Genomic DNA, 18,946 nt, shown 5'->3' on the forward strand with positions numbered 1-18,946 from the left:
ACAAAGCAAGTCCAATAATGTATAAAATAATTATACACCAGAACCAAGTGGGATTTATTCCGGGCATGCAAGGCTACTTCAACCTTTGAAAATCAGTTAACATAACCCATCACAACAACAGACTAAAGAAGAAAAATCATATGATCCGATCAATAAATGCAGAAAGACTAATTGGAAAAAGCCAACAGCAGTTCACGATAAAAACTCTCAGCAAACTAGGAATACAGGGGAATTTCCTCAACTTGGTAAAGAGTTTCTACAAAAAACCTACAGGTAACATTGTACTTAATGGTGAGAAGCTAGATATTTTCATGCTAAGATAAAGAACAAGACAAGGATGCCCATGCTCACCACTCCTATTCACCATCATACTGGAATCCCTATTTAATGCAAGAAGTCAAGAAATGGAAATAAAAGGTATACATTGAGAAAAAGTATACAAACCCTCTTTTTTTCACTGATGGCATGGTTGTCTATGTAGAAAATCCCAAAGAATTAACAAAATCTCCTGGACCTAAAAAGCAATTACAGCAAGTTTGCAGAATACCAAGTTAATATACAAAAGCCCAACCCTTTCTTATATACTAGTAATGAAGAGTTAGAATTTGGAATTTAATAAAACACAATACATTTATATATTAACACCAAAGAAATACAAACTTAGGTATAACTATAACGTAACAAATATATATACAAGCTCTACAGGAGCAAAACTAGAAAACAAAAACAAAACTTACAAAAAAAAATCCAAGAGCTAATGAATGAATAGATGTTCCATGTATATGGATGAGAAGACAATATTTTCAAGATGCCGGTTCTTCTCAACTTGATCTTAGGTTGAATGCATTTTAAATAAAAATGCCAGCAAGTTATTTTGTGGACATCAACAAATTGATTCTAAAGTTTATATGGAAAGGCAAAAGACCCAGACTAGATGACATAATATTTAGGATAAGAAAATTGGAGGATGGACACTACCTGACTTCAAGACTTATTATATATTATGGAAAACCAAGTGAACTTTTTGGCCAACCCAATAGCTACAATAATCAAGATATTGTGGTACTAGCCAAAGAAAAACAAATATATCAATGGGACAGGATAGAGAGTCCAGAAATAAACCCACACAAATATAATACAATGATCTTTGACAAAGAAGGCAATTCAATGGAGAAATAAAAGTCTTTCAACAAACAGTGCTGGAAAAATTGGACATCCATATGCAATCAATCAATCAAACAACCCAGACACAGACCTTACACATTTCACAAAAATTAACTCAAAATTCATCATAGACATAAATATAAAATGCAAAACTAAAAAACTCCTAAACAATAACATAGGAGAAAATCTAGGTGACCTTGGTTTTGCCAATAACTATTTAAATACAACAACACAAGCAATATCCATGAAAGAAAAATTGATAATTTAGAATTACTTAAAAATTTCTGCCCTGCAAAAGAATCTGTTATGAGAATGAAAATCAAGCCACAGAGTGGAGCAAAATATTTACAAAACACATATAGGATAAAGGAATTGTATCCATAATATACAAAGAACACTTGCACCTAAAACATAAGAAAACAAACATCTCAATTTTTAAAATGGGCATAAGTGCTTTGAGTAGATTTGGAATATGAAGTTATGCTCAAAGTGCAGAAGAATGAAGCCTAATGTAGAAAAATGAACAATATGTGGTGTCAGATGAGTGACACTCATAGAGCCATACAAATACAAAATACCTCGTAAGGGACAATTGAACAAAACTGTGTGAAAAATCTCCACATATAGAGCATTACTGAAGATACTCAGAATTCAAAATTATAAACAGGTAAGAAAACTATCCATCTGAAATTAGTCAGAAGCTTCAACAAGTAAAAGGATCAGTCCTGTTAGAAATAGAAAAAACTAAAAATGCCAATAAAAAAGAATGTTTCAAATGACTGAAAGCATAAAATAAGGAATTTGCATCATAATAAATGCAATTAAAGGACGTAACAGATTACAAATTACACACATACACACACACACCCCACTATAGTAGTTGAAAAAATTTTCCAGGTTTATTGAGGTAAAATTGACAAATAAAAAATTGTATATATTTAAAAATTTTTCCAGGTTTATTGAGGTAAAATTGACAAATAAAAAATTGTATATATTTAATGTAATATATTTAATGTGATGTTTTGATATATTTATACACTGTGAAATTATTACCACAATTAACCTAATTAAGATATCCATCATTTCACATAATTACCATTTTGTATGTGTGATAATAACATTTAAGATCTGTGCTATTAGCAAATATAAAGTATACAATACAGTATCAGCCTGAAATTTTGCACACTTTGACCAACATCTCCCCATTTCTCACAACTCCAGCCCCTAGCAAGCACTGTTCTACTCTCTTCTTCTATGAACTTAACTATTTTTGATCCCACATAGAAGTGATACCATGTAATACCTGTCTTTCTCTGTCTGGCTTATTTTACTTACGATAATGATCTCCAAGTTCACCTACATTGTCACAAATGACAGGATCTCTTTCTGTTTCAGGGCTGAATAACACTGCATTATATACATAATCACATTCATCTGCAAATGACACTTAGGTTGTTCCGATATCTTGGCTATTGTGAATAATGTTGAAGTGAACGTGGGAGTGCAGATATCTTTTCAAGATGCAGATTTTATTTCCTTTGGATATCTACCCAGAAGGGGGATTGTTAGACCATATGATAGTTCTATTTTCAAATTTTTAAGGAAACTCCATACTGTTTTCCACGGCTGTACCAAGTTACATCCCACCAACAGTGTACAAGTGTTCCATTTTCTCCACATCCTAACACTTGTTATCTCTTCTCTTTTTAATAAAAGTCATCCTGACAGGTGTGAGAGGACAATATATCATTGTGGTTTTGATTTGAATTTCCTTGATGATTAGTGATGCTGAGTATCTTTTCATGTACCTCTTGGCCACTTGTATATCTTCTTTGGAAAAATGTCTGTTCAGGTCCTTTGATCCTTTTAAATTGGGTTACTTATTTATTTATGTTTGCTATTGAGTTGTATAAATTCCTTATATGTTTTGGATATTAATCCTTATAAGATGTATGGTTTACACGTATTTTCTCCCATTCCATAAGTTACCTTTGCATTTTGTTGATTGTTTCCTTTGCTGTGCAGAAGCTTTTTAGTTAGTTTAGTTTGATGTAGGGCCACTTGTTTATTTTTGCTTGTATTGCCTAGGCTGTTGGTGTCATATTCAAAAAATCATTGTCAAGATTGACAAAAACCAATGCCAAAGTTTTTCCTTGTTTTCTTCTATGAGTTTTACCTTTTCTCAGGTCTTACGTTTAAGTTTTTCATCTATTTAGAGTTGATTTTTGGCAATGATGTGACATAAGGGTCCAGTTTCATCCTTTTGCATGTGGATATCCAGTTTTCACAGCACCATTTATTGAGGAGACTATCCTTTCCCCATTGTGTGTTCTTGTCACCTTTGTCAAATATGAGTTGACTGTATTTGCTTGGGTTTATTTCTGGGCTCTCTATTCTCTTCTGTTGGTCAATGTGTCTGTTTTCATGCCAGTATAAATCTATTTTGATTCCTATGGCTTTGTAATATAGTTTGAAACCAGGAAGTGTGATGCCTCCAGCTTTGTTCTTCTTTCTCAAGATTGCTTTGGCTATTTGGGGTCTTCTGTGGGTTCCAAACAAATTTTAGGTTGGTTTTTTTTTTCTCTTTCTGTGAAAAATGCCATTGATATTTTGCACTGAATCTCTATATCACTTTGGGTAAAATGTACATATTTAACAATATTGATTCTTCCAATCCATGACCGTGATATACTTTTACATATGTCTTCCTCAATTTCTTTCATCAATGTCTTATAGTTTTCAGTGTACAGGTCTTTCATTGCTTTGGTTAATTTTTTTCTTAACTATTTTATTGTTTATAATGCTAACATAAATGGGATTGTTTTCTTTATTTCTCTCTGATAGTTTGTTTTGCGGATATAGAAACACAACTGATTTCTCTGTATTGATTTTGTATCCAACAACTTTACTAAATTTGTTAGTTCTAACAGTTTTTTGTAGAGTCTTTAGGGCTTTTTATATATAAAATCATGTAATCTGCAAACAGAAATAATTTTAATTCTTCCTTTCCAATTTGGTGACTTTTATATATTCTTCTTGCCTATTTGCTTTGGCTAGAACTTCCAGTACTATGTTGAATACAAGTGGTAAAAGTGGCAATGCTTGTCTTGTTCCTGATCTTAGAGAAAAAGCTTTCAGCTTTTTACCACTGAGTATGATGTTAGGTGTGGGCTTGTCATATATGGCCTTTATCATGTTGAGATTCATTCCTTCTATACCTAAATTGTTGAGTTTTTATCATGAAAGAATGCAGAATTTTGTTAGATGCTTTTTCCGAATCTATTGAGAATATCATATAATTTGTATCCTTATTTCTATTAATATGGTGTGTCAAATTTATTGATTTAAGTTGAACCATCTTTGCACCATAAAGATATATCTGACTTGATCAAGGAGTATGTCCCTTTCAGCGTGCTCTTGAATTTGTTTGCTAATTCGTTCTTGAGGATATTTGCATGTATGTTAATCATGGATATTGGTTTATAGTTTTCTTATAGTGTCATGATCTGGCTTTGGTATCAGGGTAATGCTGGTCTGGTAAAATAAATTGGGAAGTTCTTTCTCCTTTTCAATATTTTAGAAAAGTTTGAGAAATACTGATATTGATTCTTCTTTAGGTGTTTTGGAGAATTCATCAGTACAGCCATCAGATATTGGGCTTCTCTTTGTTGGGAGGTTTTTGATTACTCATTCAATCTCCTTACTCTGATTATTGATCTGTTCAGATTTTCTGTTCAATATTCAGTCTTGGCAGGTTGTATACTTCTAGGAATTTATCCATTTCTTCTAGGTTGTCCAATTTATTGGTGTATTAATTGTTCATAGCAGTTTCTTATGGTGCGTTGTACTTCTGTGTTATCATATTGTGTCTCCTCCTCCATTTCTGGTTTTGTTTGATTCTTTTCTTTTCATAGTCTGATTAAAAAATGTCATTTTTATTCATCTTTACAAAAAAACAATCTTTAGTTTTGTTGATCTTTTCAATTGTTTTTCTTACTTCTATTTCCTTTATTTATACCCTAATCTTTATTTCCTTCCTTCTGTTAACGTTAGGTTTAATGTGTTCTTTTCTAGTTCCTTGAGGTATAAAGTTAGGATATTTATTTTAGATCTTTTCTTTTTTTCTTAATTTAGGCATTTATTGCTATAAACTTCCCTCTTAGAACTGTTTTTGCTGCATCCCATAAGTTTTGGTATGTTGTATTTACATTTTTCTTTCTTCCAAGATATTTTTTATTTCCCTTTTGATTTCTTTTTTGACTCACTGGTTGTACAGGACTGTGTTATAAATTTCCACTTATTTGTGAATTTTCCAATTTTCCTATTATTGATTTCTTTTCAAGCCAGTGCGTTCAGAAGAAATACCTGGTATGATTTCAATCTTCAAAAATTTGAAAGACTTCTTTTGTGACCTACCATATGATCTGTCATAGAGAATGATCCACGTGTGCTTGAGAAGAATGTATATTCTGATGCTGTTGGGTGAAATATTTTATATATGTCTATTAAGTCCATTGATATAAAGTATAATTCAACTACTTTATTCCCTTGTTGATTTTCTGTCTGGCTAATCTATCTATTTTTGAAAGTGGGATACTGAAATCCCTTACTATTATTGTTTTGCTAAATATTTCTCCCTTCAGATATGTTAGTATTTGCCTATTACATCTGGGTGCTCTAATGTTGAGTACATATATTTTAACACTGTTATATCCTCTTGATGAATTTACCCCTTTATCATTATGTAATAATCTTCTTTGTCCCTTGATAAAGTTTATGAGTTTATGTTTATTTTGTCTGATGTAAGTATAGCTAGCCCTGCTATATTTTGGGTTCTATTTACATGGAATAAATTTTCTATCCTTTCACTTTCAGCCTATGTGTGTCCTCAAAGCTTAAGTGAGTCTCTTAGAGGCAGCATATAGTTTGATCTTGTTTTTATTAATCTATTTATCCACTCTATGTCTTTTGATTGGAAAACGTAGCCCATTTACATTTAAAGTAATCCTTGATAGAGAAGGACTCACTAATTCCATATTACTAATTGTTTTATAGCTGCTGTATAGTTCCTTTCTTCCTCTCTTGCTGGCTTCCTTCGTGAATTGATGATTTTGTCTTAGTATGCTTTGATTCCTTTCTCTTTATCTTTTGGGAATCTACTATAGGTTTTTGCTTTCTGATTATGATGCAAATTATGTGAAACAGCTTATAGTTATATAATAAAATAACTGCTGTCAGCCCTGCTAGGGATTCTGAGCCTTAATCAGACCTTTTCTATGGATATCCCTGTAATACACTTCTTGTTCCCGCTTGTGGGTGGTAGGAACTCTGATGAGTGTATACCTTCTTGATCTTGCAAAGCCAGGCCAGGTATGAACAGCCTCCCATTTGTTTTCCCCAAAGCAGTATTCAATGCTCAAATTTGTGTGCTTTATCCCAATCCTACAAAGTTGGGCTGGCTTTTCTCTGCACGTTCACTAGCCATCTACAAAGGCTTGCATATGCTGCTCTCAGGTGTATGCATGGGGAGCTGGTCATAGGGTGGGGATATGTATGGGCAATTCCCACATAGCATTGGGTGTGTCTATGGGCCAGTTGGGATGATTTGCAGGTGAGGCATCCCCAGTGGCTCATGGGTGGGCTTTCTGATGGACTCTGAAAAGCAGTAGTAGAATCTGTGTCCCTTTGATAATTTCCAAGCTCCGCCTGCTGTTCTCCAAGCTCCTTTCCACCCCTCAGTTGTGAAGCTCATCTCAATATTCCTGGTGGGGTGAGACAGTAGTAGAACTCTTTGGCAGTGTCCCACATAGCTGGGGAGGTGTGTCATTTCCTCTCACACTCACTTTCTCCTTTCAGAGAAACCGCAGGCTGAGAGGGTCCCTCATGAGATCCTTGGGGGAGAGCAATGTGATTAAAGTGAAACTATTCCCCTTATCCTCTCCAATGCATCTAATCTCAGATCTTTCATCTCCAACAGTCTGCTGTAACTTCCTCATTAGACTCCTGGACTTCTACAAAATTACTTTTGTTCATGGGTGATTGTCTAAACTGGTGTTTTTTGGGAGGAAAGATTGTAGAAAACTCCTATTGCACAGTTTGCTGATTTCACCCTCCATATGGTAAAATATTAACAGTTTTCTTGCTCTTACATAAAAGCAAACTTTTTATAGAAAGGAATAAAGACCCTTTGAAATGGTATTATAGCTAGGGAGCAAGAGGTTAGTTGTAGAGAAAGAGTGGATAGGTGTGTTTTGTAATTGAGAGTATATGATTTTACTATCTTGTTTTCTTTTCAGCTGCTATGATATTTTTAAGCTCAAATGTTAGGGATGCTGCTAGCACAGCACAGTTTCTGCTAATATATATTGAAATTCTATTGAAGAATTATGTAACCATTATCCATTGCTGATAAACAATTAATCATCTCAGAACATTAAATGTCAAAAATCTTAGAATTTTAGATGTTAGAGTTGGGAGGCCTTAAAGACAAACTTGTTCACATCTCCTTTTACAGATTACAAAGATTGATCTCCAAAGTGATTAAACTACTCTAGGCTACAGAACTAATAATGGAAGAGTTGTGACTAGAATTAAGATCTCCATAATACGTTTTTGCAAGAATATTAGGCTCACTATGTACATATTTTTTTCTTTATTAATGGAAAATTGACAGAGAAAAAGAAAATGGCTATGAGACTTATTAATGTAAAATTTAAAAATCATAAATATATATATATGAATGATGTTTTCTAAAATAGTTGTAAAAGGTAAATTAAATTCATTCCACATTAATAGGGCATAATTCATATAGCTCTTCCTATTATATCACGATTCAAAGGGTGAAAGAGTCATCTATAATATGAAAATATCCAGTATACATTAGTCTAGATCCCAATAGGAAACGTATGGCACATTCAAACCTGGAAACTGTGGAGAGTTTAAGAAAGAGACTATGGAGAGGGGAAGTTATGGGCAGGGTCAAGAGGAATCTAAAAGCAATGGTGTCTTGCTACTTTAACAAATTCACTGATTAGCTCTAGTAGTTTTCTGGTAGCATCTTTAAGATTCTCTATATATACTACCATGTCATCTGCAAACAGTGAAAGCTTTACTTCTTCTTTTCCGATCTGAATTCCGTTTATTTCTTGTTCTTCTCTGATTGCTGTGGCTAAAACTTCCAAAACTATGTTGAATGAGTGGTGAGAGTGGGCAACCTTGTCTTGTTCCTGATCTTAGTGGAAATGCCTTCAGTTTTTCACCATTGAGGATGATGTTGGCTGTGGGTTTGTCATATAAAGCCTTTATTATGTTGAGGAAAGTTCCCTCTATGTCTACTTCCTGCAGTGTTTTTATCATAAATGAGTGTTGAATTTTGTCGAAAGCTTTCTCTGCATCTATTGAGATGATCATATGGTTTTTCTCCTTCAATCTGTTAATATGGTGTATCACGTTGATTGATTTGCATATATTGAAGAATCCTTGGATTCCTGGAATAAACCCCACTTGATCATGGTGTACGATCCTTTTAATGTGCTGTTGCATTCTGTTTGCTAGTATTTTGTTGAGGATTTTTGCATCTATGTTCATCAGTGATATTGGCCTGTAGTTTTCTTTCTTTGTGACATCTTTGTCTGGTTTTGGTACCAGGGTGATGGTGGCCTCACAGAACAAGTTTGGGAGTGTTCCTCCCTCTGCTATATTTTGGAAGAGTTTGAGAAGGATAGGTGTTAGCTCTTCTCTAAATGTTTGATAGAATTCGCCTGTGAAGCCATCTGGTCCTGGGCTTTTGTTTGTTGGAAGATTTTTAATCACAGTTTCAATTTCAGTGCTTGTGATTGGTCTGTTCATATTTTCTATTTCTTCCTTGTTCAGTCTCGGCAGATGGTGCATTTCTAAGAACTAATCCATTTCTTCCAGGTTGTCCATTTTATTGGCATAGAGTTGCTTGTAGTAATCTCTCATGATCCTTTGTATTTCTGCAGTGTCAGTTGTTACTTCTCCTTTTTCACTTCTAATTCTATTGATTTGAGTCTCCTCCCTTTTTGTCTTGATGAGTCTGGCTAATGGTTTATCAATTTTGTTTATCTTCTCAAAGAACCAGCTTTTAGTTTTATTGATCTTTGCTATCATTTCTTTCATTTCTTTTTCATTTATCTCTGATCTGATTTCTCTCCTTCTGCTAAATTTGGCTTTTTTGTTGTTGTTCTTCTTCTTTCTTTAATTGCTTTAGGTGCAAGGTTAGGTTGTTTATTTGAGATGTTTCCTGTTTCTTAAGGTAGGATCGTATTGCTATAAACTTCCCTCTTAGAACTGCTTTTGCTGCATCCCATAGGTTTTGGGTCGTCATGTCTCCATTGTCATTTCTTTCTAGGTATTTCTTGATTTCTTCAGTGATCACGTGGTTATTAAGTAGTGTATTGTTTAGCCTCCATATGTTTGTATTTTTTACAGATCTATTCCTGTAATGGATATCTAGTCTCATAACGTTGTGGTTGGAAAAGATACTTGATATGATTTCAATTTTCTTAAATTTACCAAGGCTTGATTTGTGACCCAAGATTTGATCTATCCTGGAGAATGTTCCATGAGACCTTGAGAAGAATCTGTATTCTGTTGTTTTTGGATGGAATGTCCTATAAATATGAATTAAGTCCATCTTGTTTAATGTATCATTTAAAGCTTGTGTTTTCTTATTTATTTTCATTTTGGATTATCTGTCCATTGGTGAAAGTGGGGTGTTAAAGTCCCCTACTATGATTATGTTACTGTCAATATCCCCTTTTATGGCTGTTAGTATTTAATCAATGAATTTGGTAAAGTAGTAGGATACAAAATTAATGCAGACAAATCTCTGGCATTCTTATACACTAATGATGAAAAATCTGAAAGTGAAATTAAGAAAACACTTCCATTTACCACTGCAACAAAAAGAATAAAATATCTAGGAATAAACCTACCTAAGGAGACAAAAGACCTGTATGCACAAAATTATAAGACACTGATGAAAGAAATTAAAGATGATACAAATAGATGGAGAGGTATACCATATTCTTGGATTGGAAGAATCAACATTGTGAAAATTACTCTACTACCCAAAGCACTCTACAGATTCAATGCAATCCCTGTCAAACTACCACTGGCATTTTTCACAGAACTAGAACAAAAATTTTCACAATTTGTATGGAAACACAAAAGACCCCGAATAGCCAAAGCAATCTTGAGAACAAAAAATGGAGCTGTAGGAATCAGGCTCCCTGACTGCTGACTATACTACAAAGCTACAGTAATCAAGACAGTATGGTACTGGCACAAAAACAGAAAGATACATCAATGGAACAGGATAGAAAGCCCAGAGATAAACCCACACACATATGGTCACCTTATCTTTGATGAAGGAGGCAAGAATATACAGTGGAGAAAAGACAGCCTCTTCAATAAATGGTGCTGGGAAAACTGGACACGTACATGTAAAAGTATGAGATTAGAACACTCCCTAACACCATACACAACAGTAAGCTCAAAATGGATTAAAGACCTAAATGTAAGGCCAGAAACTATCAAACTCTTAGAGGAAAATATAGGCAGAACACTCTATGACGTAAATCACAGCAAGATCCTTTTTGACCCACCTCTTAGAGAAACGGTAATAAATCCAAAAATAAACAAACGGGACCTAATGAAACTTCAAAGTTTTTTCACAGCAAAGGAAACCATAAACAAGACCAAATGACAACCCTCAGATTGGGAGAAAATATTTGCACATGAAGCAACTGACAAAGGATTAATCTCCAAAATTTACAAGCAGCTCATGCAGCTCAATAACAAAAAATCCAATCCAAAAATGGGCAGAAAAGCTAAACAGACACTTCTCCAAAGAAGATATACAGATTGCCAACAAACACATGAAAGAAAGCTCAACATCATTAATCATTATAGAAATGCAAATCAAAACTACAATGAGATATCATCTCACACCAGTCAGAATGGCCATCATCAAAAAATCTAGAAACAATAAATGCTGGAGAGGGTGTGGAGAAAAGGGTAGCAAGCAACTCTTGCACTGTTGGTGGGAATGTACATTGATACAGCCACTATGGATAACAGTATGGAGGTTCCTTTAAAAACTAAAAATAGAACTACCATATGACCCAGCAATCCCACTACTGAGCATATACCCTGAGAAAACCATAATTCAAAAAGAGTCATGTACCAAAATGTTCATTGCAGCTCTATTTACAATAGCCAGGACATGGAAGCAACCTAAATGTCCATCAACAGATGAATGGATAAAGAAGATGTGGCACATATATACAATGGAATATTACTCAGCCATAAAAAGGAATGAAATTGAGTTATTTGTAGTGAGGTAGATGGACTTAGAGTCTGTTGTACAGAATGAAATACATCAGAAAGAGAAAAACAAATACTGTGTATGCTAACACGTATATATGGAATCTAAGAAAAAAAAAAAGGTCATGAAGAACCTAGGGGTAAGATGGTAATAAAGTCACAGACCTACTAGAGAATGGACTTGAGGATATGGGGAGGGGGAAGGGTAAGCTGTGACAAAGTGAGAGAGTGGCATGGACATATATACACTACCAAACGTAAAATAGACAGCTAGTGGGAAGCAGCCACATAGCACAGGGAGATCAGCTCGGTGCTTTGTGACCGCATGGAGGAGTGGGATAGGGAGGATGGGAGGGAGGGAGACGCAAGAGGGAAGAGATATGGTAACATATGTATATGTATAACTGATTCAGTTTGTTATAAAGCAGAAACTAACACTCCATTGTAAAGCAATTATATTCCAATAAAGATGTTAAAAAAAAATAAAAGCAATGGTGGAGAATCCTGGTGGTAGGAACACTGGAAAAATGTAATGTAACCACCTTAGACCTGAAGGGGAAAAGAAATGTAGTGCTTACCAGAAAGACCTCTGGTTACTTCTGTAGCTATGAATGTAGGAGGATTCCAAACAAAATCAAATGTTCCTTTCTTCAGAAAACACAGCCATTGACAGCCCAGAAGAGTGGGAGCTAGCGGAATAAATACCATGAATTCATTTTCTTACTATCATCCAATCTTCTGGCAGGGCCATTAATTGACTCAAACTAACTAGAATTCAAAGAACAAAGGAGACCACTGATGTTACTTATAAGGGTAAAATGAATAGGAGGAGATTAGATCTTCAGTGACAAAACAGGAAAGATCTACCATGGCATAGTTCAAGGGCAGGCAGTCAAAAAGGACAGATAGACATGGAGGAGAGGAGAACAAGGATAAGCTGCAAACTACTAGAAAATTTTGCACTCATCTATCACCATATTTAAGCATGATGATTCTCAGAGAGTAATAGCCTCCTCATCTTTTGGAAAACTCTAACTTAGAGCCATAGAGAAAAACGGATTTCATACATTGCAGTTTCAAGATTAACCAACTTGAAAATAGAGCAATCCAGAACAGATAGGTTGACTTTTAAATGCTGTTTTAAAATTAATTAATTAATTAGTTTGTTTATATTTATTTGGCCGTGTTGGGTCTTCGTTGCTGCACGTGGACTTCCTCTAGTTGTGGCGAGTGGGGGTTACTCTTGGTTGTGGTGCGCAGGCTTCTCATTGCAGTGGCTTCTCGTTGTGGAGCACGGGCTCTAGTAGTTGTGCCTCGTGGGCTCTAGAGTGCAGGCTCAGTAGTTGTGGCACACGGGCTTAGCTGCTCCACGGCACGTGGGATCTTCCCGGGCCAGGGCTTGAACCCGTGTCCCCTGTATTGGCAGGTGGATTCTTAACCACTGCACAACCAGGGAAGTCCTTGAATACTTTTTAGATATCTAAATCACTAGTACTTCAAATCTCAAGTTTTTAAAACTTTTTTTTTTTTATGCGGTACACGGGCCTCTCACTGCTGTGGCCTCTCCCGTCGCGGAGCACAGGCTCCGGAGGCGAAGGCCCAGCGACCACGGCTCACAGGCCCAGCCGCTCCGCGGGATGTGGGATCCTCCCGGACCGGGGCACGAACCCACTTCCCCTGCATCGGCAGGTGGACTCCCAACCACTACGCCACCAGGGAAGCCCCCTAAAATCTGAAGTTTAATGAAAAGATTTTTCAGACACTTTAGAATTATCAGTGTATAGATATTATTTAAAACCATGAAAATATTGAATTTAACAAAGAAGAAGGTACACATAGGGAAAAGTGGTACAAAAAAAATCTAAGACTCTCTGAAATCAAGAAGTAGGTCAATGAGTAAGAATGAGGACAGGAAATTGAAAACAGCCAATAATCTAGGAGAAAAGTCAGAAGAGTATGGTGTTACAGAAACAAAGTGAAGAAAGCATTTAATCTTGCAAGGATTGACCATTTGTATCAAAATGAGATAAAGACAAAGAAGTAGTAATTAGCCTTAACAATGCACAGATAACCTTAGTAAAAATATTTTGGTGGAAGTGGGGTCAGATGCCTGATTAGAGAGTGTTCAATAGAAATTTGGAGAAGTACGTATAGAGGATCTAATGACTGCAAATCTTTAAGGAATATTCTTGCAAAGTTGAGCCAGGAGATTTCAAGGTAGTTAAGTGGAAAGTGAGGTCATTCTGTAATGCAGAAAATTAGAATATGTATGACGGTGAAAATGATCCAATATGTAAAAATAATGATTCCGGAGACATTGTGAATGACTGCCACGTGCTTACATATCTCAATCAACTTTTATCCTCCAGATATCTTATCTAATACTCTAATATGTTTTCTTTATAATACTTGTCTGCATTAATCAGATTAGCTAAGAAGATCAAAGATCCTTCTATTTGGACAGATAAATTAACATTATATTTGGATGGAAATATTGGGAATTTTTTTGGCATACTAGAAGAAGGGGAAAATTTTTTCAAGTTTATAATTTGTGTATTGTAGAATCATAACAACAGTCCCACTTGTGGCACGTATCTTCAGTGCACAGTGAGACACTGGGGAGATTCAGATACTGGTACCATGTTATCGCTCTTATGAAATAAATAAACTGTTCTTTATCAGAGTGAGTCCAAAAGCATTCACCTCTAGTTAACTGTATTAATGTGAAAGTCAGGAATTTTGGAGGACAAAAATAGGAGAGTAAGAAAATTTCACATACAACATGGATATTTGGAGCTCAGTTAAAATGTTTGATCTTAAATTCATTTAAAGTAAACTGTCTATGGTCTTCTTTACCTCTCCCTTTGCCCAAATATTTATCTTTCTCCTTTTATGTCGCATTCTAAAGATATGCTAATCATGTCCCTCACACAGAATTGGATTCAAATATTCTTTTCTGTAGATCTCCTAAGTATACACACTTGAGCACCAGTATCCATTTAAAAATATGTTCAACTTGACTATTTAAGATACCACTTGAGGGAATTCCCTGGCGGTCCAGTGGTTAGGACTCCGTGCTCTCATTGCTGAGTGCCTGGGTTCAATCCCTGGTTGGGGAACTAACATCCCACAAGCCACGTGGCATGGCCAAAAAAATAAGTAAATAAACTTTGTACAACATAGTAAATCAACTATACTTCAATTAAAAAAAAATTGAAACAAATTGAAAGATTTTGACTTGACTCCAGAACTGGGTATGCTCAGTTACCACAAAATATTACCTTGTAACTAATAAGCTAGAGCTCTTTAATGAAATACACATTGCTTCACTGATATTCATGCACTAGCTATCAATTAAAATCCCAAAAGTTCTAAAGATATTTTCTACCCTACTTTTTAAGTATCATTGAGCAGAATTTTTGTTTCTTCTTCTCAAATAGGCAACAGCTGTAAGTCTGGCAAAACTTAAAACTTTCCAAAACTTTCTCAATGACACTTTAATACAAATATTTGCAAGGTGTTATTTTGCTCTGCTTTGTTCTTCAGTTAAATTCATCTAAATTACATTAAAAATGTGTTTCTAATATGTTTCAAAATCTGTTTCTTTATTATTGGTCAATTAACTTTTATACCATAAAGACTTGAAAGCATTTCTCATATTGTTCTAATTAAGCTTTCAATACTATAATAAATAAATTCATAAATGTCAATAAAATACACATTACAGTTTACTTGAAGAATGTCTTTTAACCATTTGATCATCTGTCATGAATTCCATGAGCAAAAACTATAGAACCCCAAATATTTCATTTATATTTTGAAACTACTCTTTCTAAGGTTAAGGGCAGATCTGTAAAACCATATATTCTTAGCTTCACTTTAGAGAATATACTGATATATATCAATATATCATAGGTTAACTTATTTATATTTAGCAAGATATCATTTTAAGTATACAGAAGGTAAAATAGGAAATTGTACCCCAAATTTTGAATTATACAAACACTAATAGCAATGTGATATATAATGTAGAGGGTGTCATTTGACTGTCACCAAGTATCAGCTTGTATATCTATAGAGTGATTTTACTTGACCACCTTACTCATTGTAGTTTCCCTCCAACCTTTTGCTCTGCTTTAAATTCTCTTTGTTTCCAAAACAGCTTTATTTGTAATAGTCAAAAACTGAAAATAACTCAAATGTCCACCAACATATGAATGGATAAACAAAGTGTGGTGTAGCTATATAATGAAATAGATCACAGCAGTACAATCGAATAAATCATTCATACGTGCAATAACATAAATGAACCTCAAAGTTACTATGCTGAGAGAAAGCAGCCAGAGAAGAAAACCAGTACATACTCTGATTCCATTTATATAAATTCCTATATTGTAAACTAATATTTAGTGACAGAAGTCAGAGCAGTTGTTGCCTTGGAATGGGGAGGATGTGGGGAAGGTTGAGAGGGGATTACAAGGTGCACAAGAAAACTGTGGGGTATAATAAATATGTTTATTATCTTGATTGCCATAATGATTTCACAGGTGCATAATTATTTCAAAACTTATATGTAAATATTAATGCTTATTTTATGTCAATTTTATTTTATACCAGTTTATTTTATGTCAATTATACATCATTAAGTCTTAATGAAGAAAATAAATAAATTCCCTTAGTTTCCATCATAACACTTCCTTCTTTGATATTATGCTCTGTCTATTTTTCTATTGTCTATCTACCTTGCAAGGCTCAGTGGGAAAATTCCAAATCTGTCTTATTCACCTTGTGTCCAATTCTCAGCACAACATCTGGTGCATGGTAAAAATAATTATTTTTGAATGAAAATAATGGCTCAAGTTTAGTTTCCCAAAATGTTTATGGTTTATAAGTGGTGTTATATTGCTTTCACACATGACAATAAAGATAGTTCTTCTTAACATTCTTTTTCTTATCCAAAGGTTGGCAGTAGCATTTTGGATATCCCTGGTTTTCTCTGCAATTCTATTACTTCTCCACAATCACCCTACAACCTCTTTCCCATGCCCTTCTCCTCTGGGATCTAGCTATATATAGATATATAAATTCATGAGAAAATATTATTACAGTAAAAATTCAGACTATCTCTACCCTGTGGGATACTCACTGGTACTCGAGGAGCATTTTTTTTTTTTTTTTTTTTGCGATACGCAGGCCTCTTACTGTTGTGGCCTCTCCCGTTGCGGAGCACAGGCTCCGGACGCGCAGGCTCAGCGGCCATGGCTCACGGGCCCAGCCGCTCCGCGGCATGTGGGATCTTCCCGGACCGGGGCACGAACCCACGTCCCCTGCATCGGCAGGCGGACTCTCCACTACTGCGCCACCAGGGAAGCCCTCGAGGAGCATTTTTATTTTCTTACTTACAAGATGAATAATGCTAACTTCATCTTACTAAGGTCACCAATAACTTGCATTTTGCTAAATCTATTAAGCACTATTCCAGTCTCATCTTCCTGGATCTCTTAACAGCATTTGACATACTCAGTTACTTCATTCTTCTTAAAATACTTTCATAGTAGCTTTGATATGACTCTCCTGGATTTGCTCTTACCTCTCTGATTCCTCTTTGATTTCTTGACTTTCTTTGCTAGCCCCCTTTTGTCTAACTTATCTCTAAATTTCAGAGATTCAGTTCTCAGAAATTGTCTTTCTTATCTTTCATTCTACACACTCTATCTTTTGGTGGTATCATCCACTTCCATAGGTTTAACTGCTTTTAATATACCAATAAATCCCACATTTCTCTCTCTTAAACTGACTCCCTCACCTCTCTTCTTCTCTTTATATTTTAACTGCAGACTAATATATCCATCTGTGTCACTGAGACATCCACAGAGATGAATCAGAAAACTGTTAAACTTATCATACCTCCAAATGAATGTTTGGTAGTCCTTTATAAATATGTTTCTCTTTCAGTCATTTTCCTCTCAGTAGATGGTTCCCAGCCACGCAAGACCAAAAACCTGGGAGTCATCCTTGACATCTCCTTCCTCATTCCCAACATATCAACTCTATCACTCTAATCTGATAAACTGTACTTCTAAGCCAACACCATCTCCTTCCTGAATGACTGATGCCTCCCTCTACAATATATTCTCTAAACAGCAACCAGGACTATTTTGACAACATATATCAGATTATATCACCCTCTTGCTTATAAAATGTCAATAATATCCCATTCTAAAAAATTTGGAAAGTAGATAAGTGTACTACAAAAATAAGAAATTAATTTTAAATTATTAGGCCATTTCTGACTACCTCCTGTCTCTATCCAAATGCACTGATTATTTTATATTCAATCATCAAATGTGAAATTAGCCTATCCAGTTAATTTCTGACCTACTTATATTACTATTGTTAGTTCCCAAATGTGGTATATAATACAGTGGAATATTATACAGCCTTAAAAAAGAAGGAGATCTTACCATTTATGACAACATGGACAGAGCTGGAAGGCATTAAGCTAACTGAAATAAGTCAGTCACAGAAGGACAAATACTGCATAATTACACTTATATAAGATATCTAAAACAGTCAAACTTATAGGAGTAGAAAATAGAATGGTGGTTGCCAGGGGGTGGGGAGAGATAAAAATCAGGAATTGTTCTTCAGTGGGTATAAATGTACATATATACACTACCAAATGTAAAACGGATAGATAGTGGGAAGCAGCCGCATAGCACAGGGAGATCAGCTTGGTGCTTTGTGACCAACTAGAGGGGTGGGATAGGGAGGGTGGGAGGGAGGGATATGCAAGAGGGAAGAGATATGGGGATATATGTATATGTATAGCTGACTCACTTTGTTATAAAGCAGAAACTAACACACCATTGTAAAGCAATTATACTCCAATAAAGATGTTAAAAAAAGAAAAAGGATTCTGTATAAATATATTTAATTGCATGGAAAGGTGTTCTTACTGCACTAAGTGAATAAAATAAATGATAAATTAAAAAAATAAAGTTAGCTATACAAGACGAATAAGTTTTAGAGAGCTGCTGTGCACCACAGTGCCTATAGTTAATGATATGTTGTTCTGCACTTAAAAAAGTAAGAGGGTAGGTCTCATGTTAAGTACTCGTACTACAAAATAAAAGACACAGGAAACTTTTGGAGGGGTTGGATATATTTACTACCTTGATTGTAGTGATGGTATCGCAGGTGTATGCATATGCCCAAACTCATAAAATTGTATACATTAAATATATTCAGTGTTTTATATATCAATTATACCTCAATAAAGCTGACAAAAATGCTGATGTGGAAGGAATGATTAATTATGGATGGAAGTCAAAGATATGAATGAAGAGACATTAAAAAGAGCTATAGTGCTAGGACAGTGATGTTGTTTGTATTTCTGGTTAGAAATCAGACCCTAATACTTGGGTGCAGA

The sequence above is a fragment of the Phocoena phocoena genome, chromosome X (assembly GCF_963924675.1).
Source record: "Phocoena phocoena chromosome X, mPhoPho1.1, whole genome shotgun sequence".
Taxonomy (NCBI): Eukaryota; Metazoa; Chordata; class Mammalia; order Artiodactyla; family Phocoenidae; genus Phocoena; species Phocoena phocoena.